This window comes from Stenella coeruleoalba (genome assembly GCF_951394435.1).
Source record: "Stenella coeruleoalba genome assembly, chromosome: 18".
Lineage (NCBI taxonomy): Eukaryota > Metazoa > Chordata > Mammalia > Artiodactyla > Delphinidae > Stenella > Stenella coeruleoalba.
In genome coordinates, this window is record NC_137164.1 from 17,085,364 (window position 1) to 17,103,089 (window position 17,726).

General features: G+C 41.5%; 1 protein-coding gene across 8 annotated transcripts in view; it reads right to left on the bottom strand.

Annotated features, from left to right (window-relative positions):
• The window catches only part of RNASEH2B (ribonuclease H2 subunit B), a 798,611-nt gene that overhangs the window by 549,876 nt on the left and 231,009 nt on the right, over positions 1-17,726 (bottom strand). The window contains exons 1-2 of one of the 8 annotated variants that reach the window (XM_079902675.1): positions 15,066-15,142; positions 7,651-7,848 (exon numbers count right to left, since the gene is read on the bottom strand). The exons of 5 other annotated variants lie outside the window; for them this stretch is intronic. The gene's annotated coding sequence lies outside the window, so the exon portion shown is untranslated. Of the gene's footprint in view, positions 1-7,650; positions 7,849-15,065; positions 15,143-17,726 lie in introns of those variants that run through there. 2 more of the 8 variants (XM_079902672.1, XM_079902662.1) reach the window with 2 other exon arrangements.

Below are 17,726 nucleotides of genomic sequence, written 5' to 3' on the forward strand. Positions count from 1 at the left end.
AAAATCCTCAGCTCATATTTCAAAATATTGCCCCACCACAGTGCATGAGGACCCTACAGCCTCACAAAGCTTTGTTCCGGCCATAGGCCTTGATTTCACTGTCCACTTCCTCCAGATGATGTTGGCCAAGCTGCAGAGAGGTATCTCTAAGCTTCAGCAAAATTGAGGGCTCTGTGGTTCTGCCATTTCACATGTGATAATGGTGATGTACGATGAACCATTTACCTCGTTTTCTTTAAGATTTGCCTTTAGAGTGAGTCTCAAATTGTGAAATCTGAGAGAAAGTAAATTGTTAATGGAGATTTGCCCTCTTTCCTTGTTTTGCCTTTTCTATAAAAGTTGTGATAAACATTAAGAAAACATGTCTTTTACCTGCTAAAATAACTGTCAGTCCACACCAAAAGGCTCATAATTTATCTTCCTTGTTGTATTTCTCCATCTTCATAAATATATTAAATAACACTTTCCCTTTTATATTTTATTCTCTCATAAGAACAGGTAAAACATTTCAGTGTGGACAAAAGAACTTATTGGTGGTTTACAGAAAAGACATCCATGTGAAATACCGCATCTAATAAAAATTAAGAAAAAATAGTCAGACTGCTTTATCAGAGTCAATATCAAGAGTGAGAGCTATGTCTAAACCGGACTTAGGCATTTGCTTTTTCTTATTTTCTAGCTTCAAAGAATCTTGCCTTTTTTAAGAGGCTCATATCTTCATCAGTATCTCTTAACTAAACAACTCCAGTAGCTCACTCTTCCCTTGACTCCTTTAACATAGACTTATTCTGAATCTACTGTGTATTGGGCATGGGATGCAAAATAACTAACACAAGGAAGTCACAGGTCAGTGGAGGAGATGGAAATTACAGCACAAAGTTAAATTCTTATGACAGAGAACTTACTGGGATCAGGGGCAGCTTTCCGCGTTCTGTGCCAGTGCTGGGTCTACCACCCTTCCAGCCTCCAAGCTGGCACCAGTTCCCTTCCTCCAGTGCATTCCAGATTAAATGCCCCTCCTGCTAAAAAATCTCAGTGGTTCCCCAGTGTCATTTCCTGATCTAGTTTGGGGGATATTAGTTTCAGGGAATCTGAGAAGGTATTACATGAATAGGGGACCTTGTGTTAACATAAATGGGAAGCAAAGGGTAAAACAGAGTTAGACCATTTGGTTGTGCTGATTTTTCAGGAATTCTCAGGGCTTGTTATTTGAGCTTATTTGGCTTTTAGCAATGCTAACATGTGTTCGTGTAGTGAAAATATTGTGCATATCCAAGAGGAAGGGCGCATATTTACAGCATCTCTCCCAAACTTGTGACCACAGAATCCTTTTCTTCCAGAGCATGTTGCAGGAGGAAGGAAGGAAGGAAGGAAGGAAGGAAGGAAGGAAGGAAGGAAGGAAGGAAGGAAGGAAGGAAGGAAGGAGGGAGGGAGGGAGGGAAGGAGGGAGGGAGGGAGGGAGGGAGGGAGGATGGAAGGAAGGAAGGGGAAGGGAGGGAGGGAAGGAAGGAAGGGGAAGGGAGGGAGGGAAGGAAGGAACCCCATGCAAAAAAACAAAACCAAACAAACAAAAAGCCTTGAGAAGCACTACTCTAAGGAATAAAGTTCAAACTTCTCAGCAAGGTATTTAAGGCTGTTGAAATCTGTCTCTAATCTGTCCTTGCAACCCTATTTCCTATCATTCTTTCCTTCCTGTACATCATGCACCACACTTGTTGCCTTATTGTTAGTTCTCTAAGTAGATGGTACACCTTAACATGCTTGAGTTTTTTTTTTAAACTTTTTATTTTATATTGGATATAGCTGATTAACAATGTTGTGATAGTTTCAGGTGCATAGCAAAGCAACTCAGCCATACATATACATGTATCCTTTCTCCCTCAAACTCCCCTCCCATCCAAGCTGCCACGTAACATTGAGCAGAGTTCCCTGTGCTATACAGGAGGTCCTTGTTGGTTATTCATTTTAAATATAGTAATGTGTACACGTCCATCCCATACTCCTTAACTATTCCTTCTTCTCATCCTTCCCCTCTGGTAACCATAAGCTCCTTCTCTAAGTCTGTGAGTCTGTTTCTGTTTCGTAAATAAGTTCTTTTGTATCATTTTTTTTTTTAGATTCCGTACATACTATATTTCTCTTTCTCTGTCTGACTTACTTTACTCAGTATGACAATCTCTAGGTGCATCCATGTTGCTGCAAATGGCATTACTTCATTCTTTTAATGTCTGAGTAATATTCCTTTGTATATACGTACCACATCTTCTTTATCCATTCCTCTGTCGGTGGACATTTAGGTTGCTTCCATGTCTTGGCTATTGTAAACAGTGCTGCAATGAACACTGGGGTGCATGTATCCTTTAGAACCATGTTTTTCTGCTTGAGTTTTTATTTGTATATTTCTCTGCTTATCATGCTCCTCACCATTCTCCTTTATTTCACCTCTCTTCACCCAAACTCCTATCAACACTGCAAAACCCACTCAACTGTCATCTTCTTGATAGTGCCTTCACTGATCTACCCAGACTATGTGAATCACTCCTCTTCTATATCTTCACCACTCTTTATATATATATTGTAGTACCAATCACTTCGTATACATATTTCTCTGCCTCCCTCAAGGGATTGCAAGCTCCCTGGACTTCCTCTTCGTAACCCCAGTATCTAGCCAATCTTCCACTACATAAATGATTATGTACACACTGAAAATTTCATATTAAGTTTTCAAACATTTGACAAAACTCCCATGCCTTCTTTCAAACCACCAGAAAAATACAGGTGTGACTTGTGTGCCCCTTTCTCTTAAATTTAGATTCCATGTTTGAAACAGGGTTATCAATAGATAGGCAACGTGATTACTACAAAGGAATTCTTAAGTCATCCATACCTCTTAGATTTTTTTCTTCTGCCTAGTTATAAAATCACATGCCTTTCTCACATGTCATAATCACCTTTAAAATTGTACAGCATCTTGCTCTGTATCTCTCTATAAACAAAAAGGAAAAAGGGGGGCCTTATGCTGTAGTGCCTGCCTGGCACAAAAAATATTTGTTGGAAACATTTAAAAAGTTATATTCTCTGGGAGAGAAGATAAACCCCTCCCAAATGCCAGTTCTTCCCCCAGGTTCAAAGAGCAGACCCACATGCTCCCTGCTGCTCTCTGGGCTCATCAGCCTTTCCCTTTGAATTTTCTTTCTTTTATATTTTCATCTGCCTCCTAGTGTCCAGGCATCTCCAGAACATCAGAGGAACTGCCAGACTAGGGTAGTCTGCACTCCTGTCCTCCTTCATGTGCCCCATTGCCCCCTCTCCAGTTTCCTCCTTCTCTCACTGAGACTCAAAGAAAATTTGTTCATTTTGCCAACAATTCTCAGACGCTTTCAGTTCAGCAAAGAGGTTGACTTATTTTATTCCCTGGTGGGAAAAAGAAACGTGACATTCTCCTCATTATTAAAACACTATTTTTCTTGCTGCAAGGAAAAGTTTAACATTGTATAGCCCCCAGATGCTGCAGTTTTTAGTTAAATGGCATTTTACCTCCACACTTAAAAGTTTTCTTTGGAAATGCATGTGTACACACACACACACACACAGTTTCTCACAAGGGTCTAAACACCTCCGTTCTGCATCCAGCGTCCTTTATCATCGGCCCCCACCTATACCTTTCCTGGTTGCCCACTGCAGCCCAGCTCTATAGCTATCTGATATAGCCTGTCAACACCACAGCAAGCTCATCCCCTCAATATCTTTGCATCCGTGATTTCGCCCTCATCTTTCCAGACTTCCAGTCACAGCTCAGATGCTCTTCCAGAAAGCCTTCACTGACTAGGGGGTGCACAGAGATCTCTCTTTAATCCACGTGGTATTTTAATGCTATAGCACCTTTGTTAGCCTTTATTCAAAATTTTTCTAGCCTGGTATTCACTGTTGTCTTGACTCTCCAACCAGCCAGCCAGTGAGCTGGAGAGAGGGTGTGGGCTCTGCAGTCAAGCATCTGTTGGCTCTGGAGCTTAATTTTTGAGCTATGTGAGGCCCAGTTTTATTATTTGTAAAATGAAGAAATAAACACCCCCTTACAAAGTTGAGGGTTGCCATCCATTAAATGAGGTCTCAAATGTGAAGCTCTTGGCCTTCCTGTCCTTCGTGAACCCTCTAATGGCTTTCCTGAGGGCAAGACCATTTCCTACACTGGTTCCCAGGTCCACTGATTGCCTAGCACGGTGACTTGGGACGTGATCAGCAGGAACTGCTGAAATGTCTAGAATTAACAAAAAGCTAGACACATAATCTCAGTTGGTGAGGAAATGAGAGACATCTTTAACCATTCAAGACAACGTGCCTCTAGAATTGAACTGGAAAATGAGATAGCATAAAAAACCGACCAGTCACAACACACAGATCATTTCCATATGAGAAGGATATTTTATTGAACACACATAGAAAATCAAATGTCTTAACACCTTGAAAAGAGGCTTCCTTGAGTCTTGCAGGGATATGCAATAAAAAGATGTCTCCTTCAGGCTTTCTAACTAACTGAGTTCTGATTAGGTCCTATCACACATTAAATCACAAGACAGGTATATAAAATACTATGATAAGACAGGAAAAACATTTCTTTAGTTTGTATGTGAGCTCAAAAATGTTGCACAGTTAAGCTATGGTCATTTGCTGGTTAAGTCTCACTGTCAGCCTCAGGAGTCAGACAAAACAATAGGCCCTTAATTTGAGTCCTGTCAGTTACACAGTGGATGTGAGGAGACTGAGTATTTCCAATTTGCATGATTTCTATCATTTCCTATTACTAAATGGGGGAAAAAATGTCATCCATTCACACAAGGAGTTCCACTGAAAAGCAAAGTACTTCTTTCTGTTTACTTAAGCACCAAGCTAGAATATGGAGACACACAATAAATTCTAAACATGGTGCACATCTGGTCCCAAAACCACAATCAATTTATTGCTGCATCTGAAACATTTTCAGCAACTGTCATATAATATATTTTCACACATTTCTAACAAGACATTTTCTTGGAACCAAAAGAGACAGGTATATCTGTCAGTTCAATTTCTTGCAAACGAAAGAGAAAAGTGTTTGGCTCAGATGTCTGTACTGTCTTTGGAGCCTTGTAACTATCATATGAAAAGGGTATTAGTCAAAGATGCCAGAAGCTCAGCAATTACTTCCAAAGAGTGAAATTACTGGCTACACAGAAAAATAAAAAGATATATGCATGTATGTAGGCACCCTCCCTTTCTTCCCATTCCAACAGAACCACTTATTGCACTTATTTGAAGAGAGGTACCACAGGCTTGTTAAACCCATCTATCTCCCAGTACTATAATATTGGACTCCCTACTAAATGGAATATCTTGATCCCTGTGGCTCTTAAAGCACAACTTTATTAAAAGTTTTATTAAAAATTAAAAAGCAATTGAAATCACATTAAAGTGCTCAAAAGCTCTATATTTTCACCTTAACCCCTCTTGGGCATTTGAAAGGAGAGTCACAAAGGTACTGGATAGCCAAAGAGCCCCAAGCCCAATAAAAAGGGCTGTCAAAATGTCCCAGTACTGGTCCCAGTGAAACCATTTCCTGTCTCACCGTTGGCTGCAAAATCTGCCTTTAAGCACTTTCTCCTCTGCAAAAACCCTGGGGATCCTTTAAGAGCCTTGTCACAGCGCACAAAATTTCCAAGTGATTCACCCTTCCCCAGCCAAGCCCCACACCAGCTATGCAGGCTTTATTTAACCTTTCCTGATAACCCACTCAAAGCACATTCTGCTTATAGGGCTGGCAAGAAATGCACATAGGCAAGACTATCTGATCTTTAACAAGGTTCATAAACAGATTGGACATCATCAATCCTCTTTCATACTTCTGAGCTTTTGCCTGTGCTGCTCCCTCCACCAAGAAGGCCCTGGCTGACTTTGCCTGGTGAACACCTCATCATGCTTCAGAACTCAGTTCAACTAGGACTTTTGGGTGGCACTTTCCCTGACACCTCTCCCTTGCTGAATTAGGTGGTCCATTCTCTGTGTGGGATGGAGCATCCCATACAACCCTCCTCCAACTCTACCGCAGCATACTGGTATTCAACAGAGAGTAGGATGTGTCACTATGTCTATCTTCCACACAAGCATGCAAGCCCCTTTGGGACAGGGCCTCTGTATCCCCAGCACTGAGGACACTCTTGCATAAAGAAGGGACTCCACAAAATATTTCCTACATGAAAGAACAACTGCAGGAGGCCAGAAAATTCCTGACTCTATTCAGCTTCTATCGGTACTCCATGAGCAAAAGAGAGAATCTCAGGAGAGGACAAACTCAGAGTTTTCAGGTCTTCAACCAAAAGAGCTGACAGTAAGGCAAGTCTGACTGATCACATGGAGCTGAAGGAGGAAAATACATGCCTTTACAAACTGAGCCTACAAGCTTGCTGTTAGAGCAATACAAAAAAGACATGGAAGAGCACCCAAGAGAAGGGAATTTAAGGGGTCACAGTGAACAGCAGACAAAACGGTAGGTGCTGTCCTCTGAAAAAAGCAAAAGCTGAAAGGACAGGACCAAGGTGAGGAACCCAGGAAGGGGATAAGTGGGATGAGCAAGGGTGGGAAGGAACATATAACTTATTAGCCAAATCACAGTATCCTAGAATGGCAAAGGATTTCTTGGACATGAGAAGGGTCTCTTGGTCCAGGAAAAACTTAGAAAGACTGTCCTTATGTTAGTCCAGGAGAAAAGGAGGGCAAGCAAAGAAGGGGACAATAGGGCAGATTGCTTGAGGCCCTCAAAATGAAGTGACCCCGTTTGTGCTGAGTTGAGTTGAACAAAGAAAACTGCACTGATGAATAGGAGGCTGATCCTGTACTTAAGTTCACAGTATGTAAGAGAATTCACACAAAACCCAGAAAACTTCAGGAGAGCTAGGTGAGGTCAGACAGAGGCGCACACGGGGCTGCAGGGCCCACGTCAACAGCTCACAAGAACACACCGCGTTCTGCCTGCTATGATGCAGGTGTGTGTAAAGGAGAACTCCTAACAGCAGCTGAAATAACCAAACAAGTTGGTGAATGGCTGCCCTGGGCCAGTATGGAGACATATTGGCTGAGTGCAGTGTCCCTCTGCAGAGCTCTCCAACTGCTTGAGAATTCTGCCATATCTCCTGAGGTGCCCTTGAAAAGACTTTTAAAATTTTATGTGGTTTCTAAGGCATCTTAATTTTTAATAAAAAGTTCTTATTAATGTTCTGGATAAAAGACTATGGTGCTTACATGATCCGTTTTATAATGTCAAACTCTGTGCAATATATGTATATATTTTTAAAAGACCATGGTTTCGCAAATGCTGACAGTCTTTAACATACACGATTACTCTCCTTCCATTTACTCTACTGCTTGATCCTGTGGCCAAGGGCAAATCCATCCAGTTCTCTGCCCTGACTTTACTTCTTTACAAGGGGAGGAGTTTAAAGGGAAATGTAACATAGTGGTAATTTCCAACAGCCTTAGCCACTGAAACATGTTCGTCCAGCTGACCCTGTTGACACTGGCTTTGGACACGTGTTCCCTAAGGCCCAAGCATGTCAAGGGGCATGTATCTCAGACACGTTTCTAAGGATGATGGCTATCACAATGAAGTAAGACACCTACCTGTAAGTGTAGAACAGAACCCCTTGATCTCTCCTTTCCTTTGGTTAATGCCTTAAAATTTACAAAGTGCCTTCTTTGAGCCTCAGAGAAATTGTATGATTCACCAAGATTCCCTGGCTTGGTGCCAGAGCCAGAAGCTACGCAAACTTTTTCCTGCAGGTCCAGGCTCTGGAGGCATTCTGACTGGAACACCTGTGGCTGGAAGTGATTCAGTAATAAAATGCAGTGATTAATAGCCCAATACTGGAGTCATTCAGAAGAATAGATGTGAAGAGAACACAAGGGGAAAAGGCTGGAGCTAAGACACCAGTGGAGGACGGATTGAACACTGTTTTCAAAGGACATTCCAGAAAACTTCCTCAGTACAGGAGAGAGGTGGTGCCAGAGCATCGTCAGGAATGAGTTGTGGGAAGCCATGGTGGAGAAGGCCAGACATTTTAGGAAGAGAAAATTACATCTCATGTGTCCTAAGCATTAGGGAATTGCTGAAAGCTTAGACTTATAAGAGTAGGTAAATGTGTCATTTGCTTAGGAAATGAGTCAGTTGGTAGCATCTTGTTACCTCTTATCTGAGAAGAAAATGTAAGAGGTGTTCAGAGAGAAAGATAAAGGACCCCAAGAACAAACCCTGCAAAAGCAATGGATTTTTCCAAGCTGTTAGTATCCTATTTGTGAAGTAAGATTTTCTTTTAGCTTCATGAATTCATGCTGTGGGTTTCAAAACCGTCTTCTGCATTCAAATTTTGACTTTTCTTCAAAGGACTTAGAAGTCACCAACATCCTTTGAAGACACAGAAAACACACCAAACTTGAGAAGGAAAATGAAATGACAAGGAAATAGGAATGTTCACTTTATTCACACATATGGTGCTTGACTCATTTTCTAAGTGAATGACACATTGATCCTACTCTGTAATTTAGGCTTTTTGTGCCTCAATGTTCGCATCTATAAAGGAGGAAAACTAATAGTACCTGCCCGTGGGTTGTCATTAGGATTAAATGAGTCAATGTATATAAAGTACTTGGCACAGTGGCCAGCATAATAAATGACAAATAAATGTTAGCTACTATTCATATTCCAGTGAGTGCTTTGATTTCTATAAATCATAAAAGCAATCCTTGAACATACACATGCAAGAAGTTTCCAATGGTTTGCTAGGTCTTTGAAATTTGATCTTCCTTGACTTTCCTCAGCGACAATCTTAACTAGCTAAAGTTATTGATCCAGGTAGCAAGATCCACACCTCTATGTGGTGACTTTTTCCACTCACTGAAAATTTCCAGAAAGTAATCATTTCAGGCTGAAATTGTGCAAGTTTGGTCTCAACCCAATGGAAACTCGCTTGCATTGGAAGATGGGAGCAGAATCCATCTCCCACTTTGGAGTGACTGGAGTTGAGGAACAAATAAGACTTTTTTTTTCTACCCCAAAATAATTAACTTTTTTTTAACATCTTTATTGGAGTATAATTGCTTTACAATGGTGTGTTAGTTTCTGCTTTATAACAAAGTGAATCAGTTACACATATACATATATCCCCATATCTGCTCCCTCTTGTGTCCCCCTCCCACCCTCCCTATCCCACCCCTCTAGGTGGTCACAAAGCACTAAGCTGATCTCCCTGTGCTATGCGGCTGCTTCCCACGAGCTATCTATTTTACATTTGGTAGTGTATATATGTCCATGCTACTCTCTCACTTCTTCCCAGCTTACCCTTTTGGAATCTAAAAAAAAAAAAAAAAATTGGTTCTAGGGGCAGGACAGGAATAAAGATGCAGACGCAAAGAATGGACTTGAGGAAATGGGGAGAGGGAAGGGTAAGCTGGGACGAAGTGAGAGAGTGCCAAAATAATTAACTTTTAAAATTACCAAGCATCATAAGTTTAACATTAGCAAACAGTAAGCCCTGTATATAGTAAGTACAGTAAGCCCTGTATATAGTAAATGACCACCTACTTTGAAGCTTCTATTATTTTTAAGATTTTTTAAACCTCCTTTGAGACAAAGTTGTCCCAAATTAAAAAAATTTTTTTTTAATGTCCAAGTTTTTCAGCTAAAATACTCTACATTTTAACAGTTTCTTCTCTGATTTTTCTCTTTTAATTTCATAACATATTTTACAGCTCTGGGGTGTTGGTAAAATGATAGTGGAAAGTGTTTTTTAACATAGATTAAATGCCAAGAGCCACCTTCTCTACCCACCAGACATCTGCAGTCACAAGTCCTTTTCTTCCTGATGCCAAGACACTCAGATCCAGTGTTTGGAAACATCGGTTTCCCAGTCACCGGACTGAGCAGGGCCTGCAGCTCATGTCCACCCAGCTCCAAACCCAATGCTCACCATGATGGATGGGTGAATGGATGAGTGAATGAACAAACAGGCATTGTATGGACCAAACTAGCACACAGTGTACTGAATATTTTACTTATCTGGATATTTCTTAGAAATGTTACAAGGTTTTGTTCATTACAAACACTGCATTTCTCCAACATGAAGGTTTCTTCTCTCTTTGTCTTTATCACCACCAGCCACCAGTAGCCAAGTTATAGAATCAGTGGCTACACATCCTCAAACCCATGAGCACTCAGAGTTGCAGTTGTTTTGACTGCACAGCAATCATGTTCCAATCTTCCCAAAGAAAAGTGACTCTGAAATGAGACCTTTCTGAACCCCCTCCCCTCTGCCACGCTCCCATAAACCAAGAACCAGTTCTGATCTAAATGAGGAAATTCTTGGATAGAAGGGAGAGCTGGAGGGAGGGGGGCATGTGATACAGGAGAGCAGCACTCAAGCACCTCCTGCCACTTCACTCTGCATCAGAGCAGCCTCCAGGTCAGGGGTCAATGATGCAGAAATGATGGCTCAGAAAACGGGCGCTCCATTCACAGCTCCACTTGGACAAACTATTAGCTCTAGTGAGCCTTAAGCTCTCAAAATGCAAAGGCATGTCATTTGCTTCTTTGTATTCTCAGAGGCCTAGTGCAGTGGCTGGAATACGGTGGGGGGGCGAGCTTAAGAAGTGTTTGTGAAAGAAAGGAAGAAAGAAAGAAAGAAGGAAGGGAGAGAGGGAAGGAGGGAGGAAGATGTCCAGTCTCCTTGGAGCCCCTATTTTGCTAAAATATTACTACTGCTTCTTTTAGGGGCCCTGCCAGGCCACTGTAGCGACTACAACTTCCTGATGCCTTCCATCCAACTCTTTCATTAAGTTGTGCCTGGACCATTTTCAGTTTTCCGGACAACATGGACTAAGAGGAAAACCTGGAGTTTGTACATATGATAAAGTTTTGAATATCAGGTTGGTGAGTTATCTCGTGTCTCCTCTGCATGAGTGGTTTACTTTAAATATAGTGTACAGCTGGAGCCAGGGGGCAGGCATGGGATCCTATAAAACATGGAATCACATTATTGAAAATCATCAAAGGCCTTCACTTGAGCACTCGACGTTTGCAGGCATGGGAAATTAGAGCTGTGGAACGTGTGACGCTATCTCAGAACAAGAAGACACGATTCTTTGATTAAGCTTCAGGCTCTTGGAATCTCCTGATTGTTCATCTCATACTAATGATCTGGGAGAAACACTAGAAGGCAAGTTAATGATACTCACTGCTGACTCTGAATTGGGAGGGAGCCACCTGAAATATCAGTAATCGGCCAAAGAAATAATTACAGGCTGACTAGATTAGAAATTTAATCTCCATGGGGCTTTCCCACAAGTAAATGAGATTCAACTTATAAAACATTATGAAGGAAAAAAGGCTATCACACACTCATCACTGTGTACCTTAGAAAACTGGCTACATCTGGACTCTCAGCTATGCCTCCTCAGAGCTACATGCCAGAAGGGTGCCCCCCCCCCAAACAGAATGTGGCCTCCAAACAGGAGATATTTAAAAATGTAAGCCCTCAGCCCTACCTACCAGGACTGGACACTAGCACACTCACCACCCCGCATGACCCAATGTACACTGAGCACCCACCATGTGCCAGATACTTGTGCCAGACACTAAGAACACAGAGATGAGGAAGATCCCATTTCTGGGCTTAGAGTGTGGTTGTAAGTGGTCCTTCCTTTGGAAGAAGATAACAGGAATTTCATTTCTAACTTGAAAACTTCTGGGCCAGTTTTGGACCTCCATGCTGGCAAGCCTTGCCTTAGTGCAAGTTCCTCTAGCAGAGCTCAAGGAGAATCCCCCCACCTTTGGAGTCGGAGAACACTGGCCAGGTCTAGAAAGGCTGTGAGCCTCAGGGGGTGTGTGGGCCTGCCCCCAAACTATCAAAGAGGGGAACCCACCATCTATCCTTGTTGCCCCCCTTTCTTGTTTTACCCTCCAGTATTTCCCAACAAGCCGTACAACAGAATCACTGAAGGCACTTTTTAAAGACAGATTCCTGACCCTACTCCAGTCCTGCTGAATTAGAACCCCTGAGTCGGGTAGAATCTGCTTTTTAAACAAATCTCCCAAAAGATTTTACGTCAAGTTAGAGAACTATTGGGTAATAGAAAGAGCACAGATACTGGAGGCAGATAAACCAAGATCTGAAATCCAGCACTGCCACTTAATTAACATAATTAACCCTAGGGGACCCGGGTTAATTTCTTAGCTTCTTTGTGACCCAGTTTCCTGTGCAATAAAATGGAACAATGCCCAGTGTTGTTATAGACTTAGAATAGAGTATGCAAAATACCCAACATCCAGCCACTACTGCAATCTCTTCCCACCTCCATTAAACGCCTGCTCCCAGGAAAACATCTTACACTGATATTTTATAATTTGCTTCCAATTTAAATCAGATTTCTCCAAGATAGCTGTCTTATGGGTGTATCTCTAGCTGTGGAAAGAAGAGCTTTGTTCACAAATTTTAAAACTTCAAGAGCCATATTGTAATTAGGAAAGACTCAGGGGATAGACTTGTTTTAGCCATGGCGATGAGGCTATGGGTATACTTCCCTGGAAAGACAAAGTCAGTTATAACCTGAATTACTGGGAGCAAGAAATATAAATATGGTAAAAATTATGAGAAAGATCCTACTACACTGACTTATGTGTTTCATATCTTTTCAAAGAACAGAATATTCAACTAGTCACATAAATGGAGCAGGAAAGTTCTAGTAGGGACCAGAACATTGAAGAGCAAGGAAGACCTCTGGGAGGTGAGCACTCAGGAAGCACAGATCTCGAATATCTCACAAGCATCTGATCTTAGTGTTTACCATGAATCTGCCAACACTTGACCACTTTAGCATTCACAAGAGTTTCCTTCAGCCCAAGTTCTCAGTTAAAAGACGAGTCAGCTGAATATCCACATGCCACTGTCCCTGGATGCTCCACTGGCAGTGAACACAAACTTGGATAGAAATGAGCTCTATCTAAGACAAAAGGTCAAATCACCCAGTTTTCTGAGAAAGTTTTCCAAGAAAGTTTGGAGAACATCCTCAGGGGATGAAAAACCACCCAACAGGGCCATGTGGTGCAACCACAGTCACCAGTGGTCCAACAAAGGCTCAGATGCACCTATCCCTGACAAGGCATCATTACTTTGGCAGGTCCGCAGCAGGGTTACCCTGTGCTTGAGGTGCTCCTGCTCATGCACAGCATGAGAGGAACTATTGAAAGGATACTTTGGGAAGGAAGGAATTGAGCCAGAAAAACCCAAAGAACATTCTATAATACTTCCTTAAGAATATATGGGCACTGACATAACCTTCCCTAACTTTGTCTTCTCTACACTTTCTAATGTATCTGCCTTTCCTCCCATCTTCCCTTCCTTCTCTCCTCGATTAGAAGATGAGATGTTACCTAACCTAACAGCTTTGCATCATTCCACTCTGATCGCTCCTCTCTCCTGGATGACCACACCCCACCCTGCTCTGGATGACCAAACCCCACTCTGTCCTGGACGACCACACACCACCCTCTCCTAAATGACCACACACCACCCTGACCTAGATGACTGCAGCAAAATTGGCTCTTCCTTTTGGACCTTCCTATTGGTTTGTCTTCCTCTACACGGCCCTTAAGTGTTGGTTTCTAGGAATCCAGCCTGTGCCCTTTAACCTCTTTGCTGTACCTTCTCTCCTTGGACAATCTTATCCACACCTATGGGCCTCCATCACCACCTTCATGTCACAAACTGACAGATCAATATAAGAGTTTCCAAATTCAGTCTTAAGGTCCTGACTCTCAGATCTCAATTGTCCCTTTGGTCTCTCCTTTTAGGACTAAAAGAAAATGGCCTGAACTAAAAGAAGGAGCTTACAGTAGGATGTTCCTCAGAAGACCTTTTTCCTAGGAAGCCATTCTGAGCACACTTCCTGTTTCCTATTCAAACCACTCCCCCTTACCAATTTCATGGCTACTGAAGCAACACAGGAAGTGGTGCAAAGGTATCCAACACCTAGAGTTGAATCCCGTCTCCACACTTAGGTAACTTACCTAAGCTCTGCAACTCTTAGTTTTATCATCTGTGTTGAGGGGTTTGTAATAATCGTCACAACATTATGAACATAAAATGAGATGATGCCTATAAAGTGCTTAACACAGTGCCCAGAACCTAGACAGAGCTCAGTTAGGTAATATGTCTGTGGTTATTATGCAGAAATGGTGGATCACATTCTGCTATCTCAAGAGGAAAAAAAAATCCATTGCAATGCTTTCTGAGTCCTTTAACCCTTTTCTGTCCCACAGCTACATATAATCCAAATGGTGGGTGCCATGTCCTGAGGCTGTTGGTGCAAAAGGCTCTTTGAGGGAAAGGGGTTTTTTTTTCTTTTGAGTCCCCTTATCTAAGTATAAGATTATCCTATCAACCAGGTTGAGTTCATTCATGCTAAGCATCCTCCAATCCAGGGTGAAGCTGAAAGGGAAGATGCATGTCTAAATTCAAACTGCAAGGAATAAAAGAAATGAACATCAGGCAGAGTTGGGGAAGCAAGATGCCAAGTACAGGAAGCATGTTTTTTTACATAAGAATTACTTGTACCAAATTTGCTCTGCTTTCAAATTCCATCTTTTGCCCTGTAATTAAAATTCCCTTGGTCTCACCCCCATTCAAAATGGGTGGGAAAGAGCAAGCTTGAGATCCTATGAGAGACAAGTGACTGGAGAGACAAATTCTTGACCAATTAAAACAGTTCTGTCACTTACACCCCATTCCATGAAAAAAAATTATAACAATCTTCCCGTAGCTTTATTCTATGTGGCTTCCCTGGTATTGTGTGTTTGTTTGCACTCATTACTGTTGGGCATATGCCTTCCTCCCTGCTGAAATTCCAGCTTCAATTTTTCTTTAGAAAGCAACACTTAGTTCACTGGAGGCTGCTGATTATGAGGGTGCAGAGTCCCAGATGAATCATAGAAGCAGGCAGATTGCACAAATACAAATCCTCTGCATTGTGTTTACACCCACACTAACCTTCTCATATGGCCTCTCTTCCCAGCATTCCTTTGCTGGATTACCTCATCCATAGCCAAAGTACAATTAGTGCATTCAGGCACTAGAGACAGCTAACAATTCAAGGAGGAGTGGAGCAAACAACCTTCTGATTCCTAGAATCTAGACACAACACAAAGGCAAAAGAAATAAAAACAGCAATAGTATCTATAACAAGTGCTGTGGGGTGCCATCCAGATCCCCCCATTAGCTCATTCCCCTAGCTGCCAGAAGTATAGGCTGCTGGTGGCACAGCTAAGTCCCCTCCTAGGTTATGTCCCTGGGCTAAGGGAGCCACCGCTCCCAAGGTTACACCTCCTTCCCAAAGACAGACAGCATTCAACACCTGGTCAGTGTGGGTGTTCAAAGCCTGGTCTCTCTGCCTAAATTTAGAGCAACTCTGAATGGACATCCCAGATCCAGTGCTCCCCATATCATTGATGAGAGCCTTTGTTTGGACTGCTTTGCCCTTCAACTTCTCCTTCTGCCCAATACCATTCCCCTCACTTTTAATAAATATCCCGAGTGCAAATTTCCATCTCAGTATCTGTTTGCCATTGAACCTGACATAAACAATAGCTCAGAGGTAACATTTCAAGGCACAGTGAGACTGATATTCCAGAAACTTCACTAAGACTTGAAGCCCTTCTTAAGATCCATGGAAATATCATGGAGTCGTCTATGGTATTACAGAGCCAGCTTGGCTCTTGGCTCCACAATAAGATGGATACTCAGGTTGGGCTCTGGGGAATGAAAAGAGCTGGGATTGGAGCCAACATGTCCATGAGCACTGGGCTCAGTTCCAGTGCTTCATCTGTGTGCCCTTAAGCAGGTTTTTAGAGCAGTGCTTCTCAAATGATCAGTGGTGAAAGAACTTTTTCGTTTTCAATCTATCACAAACCAACTATATTTTTATATCACACGCTATATATATTTAATATATATCACAAACTATATTTTTATAAAGTACAATAAAATAAATTACAACTCTCCACTCCTTAAGTGTGGGCTGCATATAGTGACTTCCTTCAAAAGAGTATATAGAAAGGAGATGTGAGAAGATAACTTTACAGTAGAGAAAACTGACAAACACCACCTCAGCCACATGATCAAGGTCAACACCAACAGTAATAAGTCATGTTTGTAGCCTTGACATGATGTGATGAAAATGCCCTTTACCTCTCTGGTCTCCCTCCCAAAAGCCCACATGCCCAATTAAATCATGAGAACACATCAGACAAATCCCAACTGAAAGACACTCCACAAAACTTCTGACCACTACTTCTCAACACTGTCAAAGTCATCAAAACCAACAAATGTCTGAAAAATAGTCACAACCAAGAGGAGCTTAAAGAGACATGACAGCAAAAGGTAATGTGGGAGCTTAGATGGGATCCTGGGATTGAAAAGGGACATTAGGTTAAAAACTAAGGAAGTATAAATAAGATATGAACTTTAGCTAAGTATGTATCAATATGAGTTCACTAATTGTAATGAATGCACCATACTAATGTAATATATTAATAATAGGGGAAACTTGGACAGATGCTATGAGAACTCTTTGTACTATCTTCTCAATATTTCCGTAAATTTAAAATTGTTCTAAAAATAATTTTGTTATAAAAAATAAAATACATTAAATATACAAGAATTTTTAAGAGGCATATATAATATAAGCCTAGTTCTTTAAACTATTAGTGTCAATCGACTTAAAATTTCTCTCTCAAATTACTATAAAAGTTTCTAAGTGCTTCTTTTTTCCATTTTTCTTTTCTTTATTTTCAATTGAGGTATAATTAATTTATAATATTATATTAGTTTCAGGTGTACAACATAGTAATTCAAAATTTTTATAGATTATACTCTATTTAAAGTTATTATAAAATATTGGCTATATTCCCTGTGTTGTACAATGTATCCCTGTAGCTCATTTATTTTAACTAAATGCTTCTTACTTTTGCTTTCCGTACCTATACCAACCAGTAGTAAGTGGTTCTCAGACTGGCACCAGTCTGAGGACCACACTCTGAGAAGCCCTCCATCTGACTCAGTTTTCTCATCAGTAAAATGAGAGTATGAGACCAGAGGATCAAATCTCCCATGCATGTTCCTTCATAGATAGTCCCTGGAATGCTATCATAAGTGATCACCTTCTGCCAAAAACAGCAGATTTGCAGAACCAGATGCCCAGAACCAAGTCCCTTCTCCATGACAATGGCATGAGATACTCACTGTCCAGCTTTGTGAACAGCTGTTCTCTCCCCAAACCTCTCAAATTCAAGCAGGACAAAAGGTACTGTCTCTGGGCTTTTTTTTTTTTTTTTGCCTAATCCAGAACTAGAAAAGGGAGAGATGGAACATAAAAGTAATGCTACATGTTCAGGCTGTCACAGATGGTCCTCAAGCCAGGGTAAGTAAGTGTTCCTTTTCTTTTCTCTCATTCGGAAGCCCTAGGAAACAGAGAGAAGCCTCTTGTGCCAGGAGATTAATGGAGTCATGAACCAGCTGTAATTGGCCAGGAACCAGAAGACTGTCAGCAGACCATGAATTGTCATAGTTGAGACAGGATACGGTCTGAAAGAAGACACACCACAGATGGGGAAGTTGGTAAAATGAGTGGAAGGCAAACCTTCCAATGAGCAA